Raw genomic sequence first — 8,509 nt, 5'->3', positions numbered from 1 at the left:
ATTTTCTCCCGATGAAAGTTTGAGAGCACGAGGCGATGATACATTCTTGCCCTGTCCGTCGCCTAACAAAATTAGTGTTATCGGCTTTATGGACCTCTTTGCTCCCTTCTTGTTGTCATTGATAAATACAATCACCCCATCCTAAATCCAGATTTAGACATGATTGGAAAATTAAAAATTTCGTATTATTTATCATACTATATGTTAATAAAATAGATGTCTTCCAAATAGATAAATTATAAATCAAGAAACTAATACATATTTAATGCCTTCAAAAGAAAAATGCTATATCAATAATAGCAAATCAGACTTCATATTTAATTAGGACCAAAATTACTTATAACACATAGCGGATATGATGAAGGGAAACAAATGATTATGTGTTTTACCACTCCTGAAGAAGACATCATTGATTAATTCAAAAGTCATCATTGTCGGAAGACTGATTAAATGCACTCATTGTGAATTCTTCTACATAGTAGTATCGTCTTGCATATTCTCTGTATAAAAACTAAGAATAACATCAAAAAAGATATTGCTAAATAATAAGTTGTCTAGATAAAAGACTATTGTTATGTCGCGATGTTTACAGGTGTAAATAAAAATAATGCATGAACAAAATAAAATGCACTCCCTATTTTGTCGGCTCAGAGCACCTACTGTTGTTGAATTAACTCGCTCAGCGTATGATCGATGCTTGTATCAGAAATGCTATCATCAGCGCAGCCTCCAGTAGCGATGAAAAATCCCACAAATGCCGGACTTTAAGGGAAAGAAAAAACAAATAGACTCAATGATGAGTTTGAAAGGCCTGTAATAGTAAAGAATTTAAAAAATGCAGTGTATCGTGTCGAGCCTCTTGGACACATCCAGCAGTAACCAGAAAAATCTCAACACAGGGAGAAAAACCTTCTGTATATTCAAGCGAATTCGTCCAGCATATCAGAATAATTCAAACACTCAAGCTAATTAAGGCTTACTCAAGTTCCCTCTCCTTTTGTCCCAATCAATATCTCACTATGTTTCAATATTAATCGCGCACAAAGCTGCCTTTCTTTTTCACTTGGCTCACTTTCACAAAAGCGTGCTTTTTGCACTTCAAAAGCATGTGCCTTTATGCACTTACCTCAAAGCTTGCTTTTTTGCACTTCAAAGTGAAGCTCTCTTAAAATTATTTTGAAGATTGAGCTTCATACTCAGCGGTTTCAAGCTAACACTTAGTTAAAATGTAATCATGCTATTTTTCTTGAACAACTTCCAAGTCTTGACAAACTCATAATTAAGCAAGCTTGGACTCATTCAATTCTGTACCATCAAAATACTCGTTTCAATTGAAAGCTTGTGAAATTCAAAAGCCATCTTCCCCTCCAATGGCCTCAAGAATTTTCCAATTATCCATGTTTGTAATTTATTTAAGCTCAATTGAACTCAAATTCAAGTTTTTATGGCATTGTTGAGAATTCCTTCTTAAACCGCACTATCTCGATTATAAGTTACTGAAAGTTGAAACTTTGAATGTGAAATTTCTAATCCAAATACTTGGGTGTTTTGAGATCCAAGAATTGCATTGAAATATGCTCACGATCAGAATAAACTTTATGTCGACAAATCAATTTTCTAACCTAAAAATTTATACGTGCAACAATACTCCATCTCTTAAAAATATGAACATAATATCATAATATATAGGGAATCCCAAGGTGCAAATAGTCCAAGACATAAACGTGAATCTCTACTCAAACTAGGAACTAAACTATTCTCCCTCAATCATAATTCCACCCTTCAGTGGAGTTTACACATTATTTGGGGAAAAAAAATTGTGGAAAATTCTGACACAAGACACAAGACATAAAAACTGCCTCATAAGTGCAAAAATTGAGTCTAGAGCACCAGCTGCCTCATAACTGCAAAAATTGAGTCTAGACCACCAAGTAACAGTTCTAATAGATCCTAAAATGATCCTCAACACTCGTTTGGACCCTGTGTTGCTTAGTGATTGAATTTTTAAGAGCTCATAACTTGTTTGATTGGGCATGTAGTTTACATTATGCTCAATTACTTTAATTGATGCGGACATCCGATCATGAAGATTTTCAAAGGAGGAGACGACGATCAACGGACGAGATCATTCCACCTTATCTTAATTTGTTATTTGTAATTTTTATTTTTGATACATCATACAAAAATTATTTTGATAGGACACTAATCTCAAAGCAAAATCAAGTTGGAAACTTCCGAAATCAAAATCAGGAGCATATGAACTCCGTTTTCAGCAAACTTACAGTCGAATTGAGCGTCTCGAAAATACGAACCCAACGACACCAAATTCGACCCAATCTGAGCCCAAATGGGTCCAAATCAAAGATCCGAAGCACTGTTGGAAGGTTCAAATCAAAATTTGGATTACCAAACGGATTCCAAACATAACAAGCTTATAGTCAAATTGAGCGGCTCGACGAGACGAATCCAACGAGCCCAAGATCACTGAATTCCGACATCACTACAACATTCAAACATAAATCGAACGGTTCATGATAAAGGGATTCAAGATCGGCCGTCCATCCAACCACTCCCAACTAACCCTTGATCCTCCACCTATTTACGGGCCATGTCATTCCCAAAATTTATAAATAGAGCCCCCACTCCTCTTGAAGAGGGACCCCCCGGAGCTGAAGGAAAAAAGAGAGAGATCGGAGATCGCTCTTGCTTCCTAGCCTCCTCGACAACCGCCGGGGTTTCGTCGTACCACCGCCGGAGTTCTGTCGGACCACCACCTGACGTCCTGTGCTCCACCGGACCACCGCTTAACGCCGTCACTCCGCCGGACCACCACCTGACGCCTTATTCTCCACCGGACCACCGCCTAACGCCGTCACTCCGTCGGACCACCACCTGACGCCCTGTTCTCCACCGGACCACCGCCTAACGCCGTCACTTCGCCGAACCATCACCTGACGCCCTGTGCTCCACCGGACCACCGTCTAACGCCGTCACTCCGTCGGACCATCACCTGACGCCCTGTGCTCTACTGGATCACCGTCTAACGCCGTCGCTCCGCCAGACCACCACCTGACGCCCTGTGCTCCACCGGACCACCGTCTAACGCTGTCGCTCCTCCAGACCACCACCTAACGCCCTGTGCTCCACCGGATCATCACCTGACGCTCTGCCAGTCTTTCACTTGAAGCTCTCATCTTTGTCAGGCCACCATTGAAGATTCTCACATTTGTCAGACCTTCATCTAAGGCCCGAAGTTCTGTCTTATCATCATCTAAGGCTCGAAGTCCTGCCAGACCATTACTCGACACCCGGACTTCTATTGTACAATTGCTACTTGTAATTTGATCGTCCTTAGAGACGAGTTAGCCCATTGTAACCAACTCAAGTTCTAGTGAAATCTTTTCAACTGGGCTAGGCAACGTGGTTTTTCCCTTTCAGGGGTTTTCCATGTAAAAAATCTTGTGTTCTCTGTGTGTGAGCTAGATATACGTATAACGCTAAGACGAACAATTAAAACTCTATCGCCGCGTATATTCTTCTCCACAACAATTTTTATTATGAATTTTCTGTTTTTACCCTTACTTTAGAGTGTCGTCCTATGTAAGCCCTAGGGGCATATGTATCTTGTTTTAGTTTCTTAGGCCTATATATAGAGGCCCTTGCTAGTGTAATGTAATGTTAGATGATTAATAAAATTTTGTGTTTGCACTTGTGTTCTTTGGAAAGAACCTTGGTTGAGATTCCTATGGGAGGAATTCGTAGCTTCCGCCAGCTGGAGAATGGGTCCAGGCTCGTGTCTTGAAGTCCCTTTGAAAAGGGCAACGTATTACCCGTCAACTTGCAGGATGTGTCCGGGCTCACGGTTGTATCCTTCTTTCCCTAAAACCTTTTCTCCTCCTCCCTTGACCACCGGCCAAAATCCTTCACTTGCCACCGGCCAATTCTCCCACAAACCCCTCCAAAGCCAAGTGCCTCCGCTAATTTATCCATATCAATCATCGGCCATAAACCACTCCACCACCACCTCCTAGTCGGCCACCCATCCTCCTAGCCGCCGGACACCCCCATCCCTTTTTTCCTCTTAATGATGATTTCAATCATCATTAATACCTACCAAAATTAGCTTACCTAATTTGGGGTAAGAATTAAATATATTTGAATTTCAAATACTTTCCTAAAATTAACTAAGCTAAATTAGAAATATTCCTAAATTTAATTCTAATTAAATTTAAATTAGATTTAATTTAATTATCATTTTTCTAATTTAGAATCATGATTTAGAAAGTTTTAGATTCCCTCCCAATTCCCCTCTCCCCATTAATTACACCCATTATATCCTTCCTTAACCGCAGGCCTCCCTCTCACTCTCATTAGATCCCAAATTAAATCCTCATTAGTAATTTCCTTAGCCTCTTGTTATTTGGAAAGAATTTGAATTCACCAAAAGCTTTCTAATTAAACCAACTCTCATTTAGGAAACCCCTCAAATCTCTCAAATCTGAAATTAATTTCATATTTAATTACCCCATCACATTTAATGCTGTGGTCCACATACATTGTATGTGGACATTTCTCCTCCCTCCCCATATGGCCGGCCCCCTCTCTCCTTTATTTTAATTATTTCCTTATTAAGGAATCCAATAAGGGAAATAATTAATCACCTATTTATACTTCCATCCATCTTATTTGAATTTCAAATTCAAATCCCTTAATTAAGGGAAATCTGAAATTGAATTTCAAATTTTTAATTTTTTTATTACCTCTCCTTCGTTCTACATCATTAATACTCATGCATCTAGTTTTCTATCATACACACCATTGGACACTGTGTTACTTGTACACTTATATGCACCTTGTAACTGCTGTAATTGAGCGTTGGATAGTTTGATTTAGTTGCTTATAGTCCATTGCACACAGAATAAATTAATTTAAGTTACTTAGGCATGTTTATTTTGTGGATTTGTGTTGGATGGGATTTGAAAGAATGTCTAAAAGTGCCATCGCACCATTAAACATATAAATTTAGATTTTGCTTCATAAATCTTTCTTTGTTTCCTAAAATATTGTGCTTATTTCAAAATTTTGACCAAACTTAAGACAATTGCAGTAACACATCAAATTGCTACAAGGTTATGCCAACTGACTTAAAGGTCACCATGAAAATCTATCATAGAATGATAAATCAAATCTACGACAGCATGATACATAAGAAGGTGCAAGCTAATGATTTGGTTATCAAAAGAAAATTCTGTATGGAGCATCATAGAATAATAATATGGCATTGGATAGAATCATGAAGTTCAATCTCAAGCTGAATCTTCTCAAACGCCCCTAGAATGACTCTGAAAAATTTCTTGAATTCATATGTGCCACAAGGATACCGAAATTAACCACACAAAAATCCAGGTCATCAAAACAATACCTCCACTATAAAATTATTAGGGAAGTTTGTTCTTCGCAAGGACTATATATGCAAACCATCTAAACCTCTATTGCCATAACATGTTGTTAGAAGTCTCATGAAAGCTTTGATAGAGCCATTGATTTAAGGCACTCCAAACATCAAAATAATTCAAAGATAAAAGCTACAAAGCTAGGATGCATAAGAGAAATGATATACCTCCACCTGTTGTCAGTCCTCAAATTTTTCATGCATGGGACAACCAAGGGGAAAAAAAAAAGAATGAGAGAATACAACGACCATTGTGTAATGAATGCATCAAGCCTTTATCCCACTACGTGGGGTCGGCTACATAAATCCTTTTTCTCCACTATGTCATGTTAAGAGTCAAATTCTCATTTAAATCTAATAAAAAATGTCATTTCTATTTTTTGCTAACCAAGTCTTTTTAAGCTTATCTCTACCTCTCTTAACATAGGCCAAATCTAATACATCTAATCTCCCAACCAGGTCATCAAGAGGCCAACATTTTATGTGACCCAAACCACCTAAGGCAACTCTCTCTAATATTATTTGAAGCTACTACAACCTTTCACATATATGTTTGTTTTGCATTCTATCTCCAAGAGTAAATTCACTCATCAACCTGAGCATCCTCATCTCTACAACACTTAATTTAATTGTATACTTCTCTTTTAATGGCCAACATTTTGCGCCATAAAGCATTAATTGTTTAAACCCCTTTCTTCCCATTAATTGGAATTTTAATTGGCTTTCCTAATTTATGAATCTCAAGTTGGCATGCAATAATTAATTGTTTAAACCCCTTTCTTCCCATTAATTGCCACCGGCCCCGCCCAGGAATTACTTTAGGAAATATTTCCTAACAGCCAAAGTATTTTTTTTTTTGAAATATTCTCAAAAGCTGAGCTCTTTCCTTACCCGAGATTCTCAAGGCCCACCTCCATTAATTCCTTCCAAAATCCTGTTTCTCCTTTTGGAAGTCAATCCCTGTTTTCCCTCTTGCTCCACCGCCATCTTCCTCTCTCCATCTTGCCCGAGAAAGCTTCCCCAAGCCAAGAGCTCTTGAGTGGGAAAGTATTCACAGTTTTCTCTCCGCTACACTCTCTCCCCTTCCAATCGTCAAGTAAAGTTGCTGCTAGAACCACTTGCTCCGGCCATCAATCCCTATGGTTAGAATCTGAGATTTTCTCTCAGATTTTGGCCAGAAAACTCTGAAAGTCTTTTCAGATTTTTGAAGGATTTGGGTTGTTTCTTCAACGCACAGTGGAGAGAACATCTTGTCTCTTCCCCCTTGGATAATCTTCAAGAGTATTCACTACAGTGGAGAGATTTCAATCCTTCATCCATGATTTGACGGACGCCATTGACAAACTTCTTCAACATCCAGGCGATTTGTTTCTTGACTCTGACTAAGGTGAACTCCTCCCCTCTTTTCAATTATTTTCCTAATCCCCTAATTTTGTAGGTGATGACGAATCACAAGGAGCCGTGCTTCACCTTTGCCTAAGCTTAGTAAACGTAGGAGTTTATCCCGCCATTGCCTAAGCTTAGTAATCGTAGGATTGAGTGCACTTTTATTAGCTTCTAATCTTAATGTTAAATTAGGGATTTTGTTGAAAACTATTCTATTGCATGACTTGATTTTCAAGGTTGTTTTAGTAGTCCAAGTGCTTAGTGTGCAACTAAGCCTAAACGGAAGTAACCACTCTTTTGTTTTATTTGATCGTTAGAATTTGCTAATAGTTCTAATTTTAATTGCTCTTATCAATAAATCGTGCAAATTCTTATTTCATCAATTTTAAAGCATTTAGTCCTGCATCATCTGGTATCAGAGCATGGTTTGCTCTAGTTTTTGCATGCTAGACATCATCCTAGGAGTTGTTTTACTAGTTTTATACATTGTTGCATGCATGCTATCATTTAAATTAGTTTAATTACATTTTATGCTTGCTGTCCACTGTTTTCCTGCATGCATTCAGAGGTTGTTAAGCTCATTTATCAATTGTTCAAGTGCTGTCCTTAACCTAGCCACTTCACTAGTTGTCTAGGTTGCTTAGGCCCTCCTTGTAGTTTGCTGTCCTTGAGTTTCCAGCACCATTTAGAGTCCCCTTAGAGTGTTTTTCCCTGCTGTAGATTGTTGTCCACTTCCTAGAAAACCTTCTCAGTACCCCATTGTGTTTAGGAATGGACCCGGAACAACTAGGGAGGACTTTAGACCTATTAGTAGGCCAAATGAACAATATTAGCCAACAACTTAAGGAGAACCAAGTCGAGCTCCGTAGGAACACCACTGAGCGATTTGACACACTTGAGCGAGCTAGAGAGCACCGTACTCCCTACACCCCTTCTAGACCACCTTCTATGTATGGGGATGATACTTTACCGATGAGAGGCCACATCGGGCCAATCATCGAGCTCCCTACATGGACATGACCCCGTCCATGAGCACTGTTTTTGTAGATGATAGGCATCACCGTGCCCAGATATCGTGTTCTTACACAAACGATGCCATGAGACACCCATGCAATGACCACATTATGAATGCTAAGGGATTGATCATCCAAGAATTGAGTGTGAGATATATGCCGATTTCAGGCAAACAAGAGGGATTAAGTTCCATTCCATTTTTTTGTAATACATTCATTTCTTCCTACTTTATATAAAAACTCATTTTTTTTATTTGTAAAATTTTGAAAACAGCAAAGTTTATTTATTAAATTACATTGATGTTTAGAATTACTTCAATCGCTTCAATTTGCTTAAGAAAAGTGATATTTGTTGCTTTAAAAATATAATTATGTAACTCTTCATAGGGTGAAAGTATATGTTTTAAGAATGAAAATGTGGAATGATTTTGAAAAAGGTGGCATGGTAAGAATGAAAAAGTAATATTGCATTGAATGAGTGTACGTTTTAGAGTTTGATTGTAGTGACTATAGAAAAGTGAAAATTGAAAATATAAGTTTAAAAATGTAAGTGTGTGAAAGAGGTGAAAAGAAAGTTAGATTGTTTAAGAAGTAAAATATGAGAAATAGGATAGATGTGTTGGAAAGTGAAACTTGAGGTGTATTACAAAAGAAGAAA

This window comes from Dendrobium catenatum, unplaced genomic scaffold, assembly GCF_001605985.2.
Source record: "Dendrobium catenatum unplaced genomic scaffold, ASM160598v2 fragScaff_scaffold_156, whole genome shotgun sequence".
Taxonomy (NCBI): domain Eukaryota; kingdom Viridiplantae; phylum Streptophyta; class Magnoliopsida; order Asparagales; family Orchidaceae; genus Dendrobium; species Dendrobium catenatum.
Note: the sequence above shows the minus strand (reverse complement) of the source record.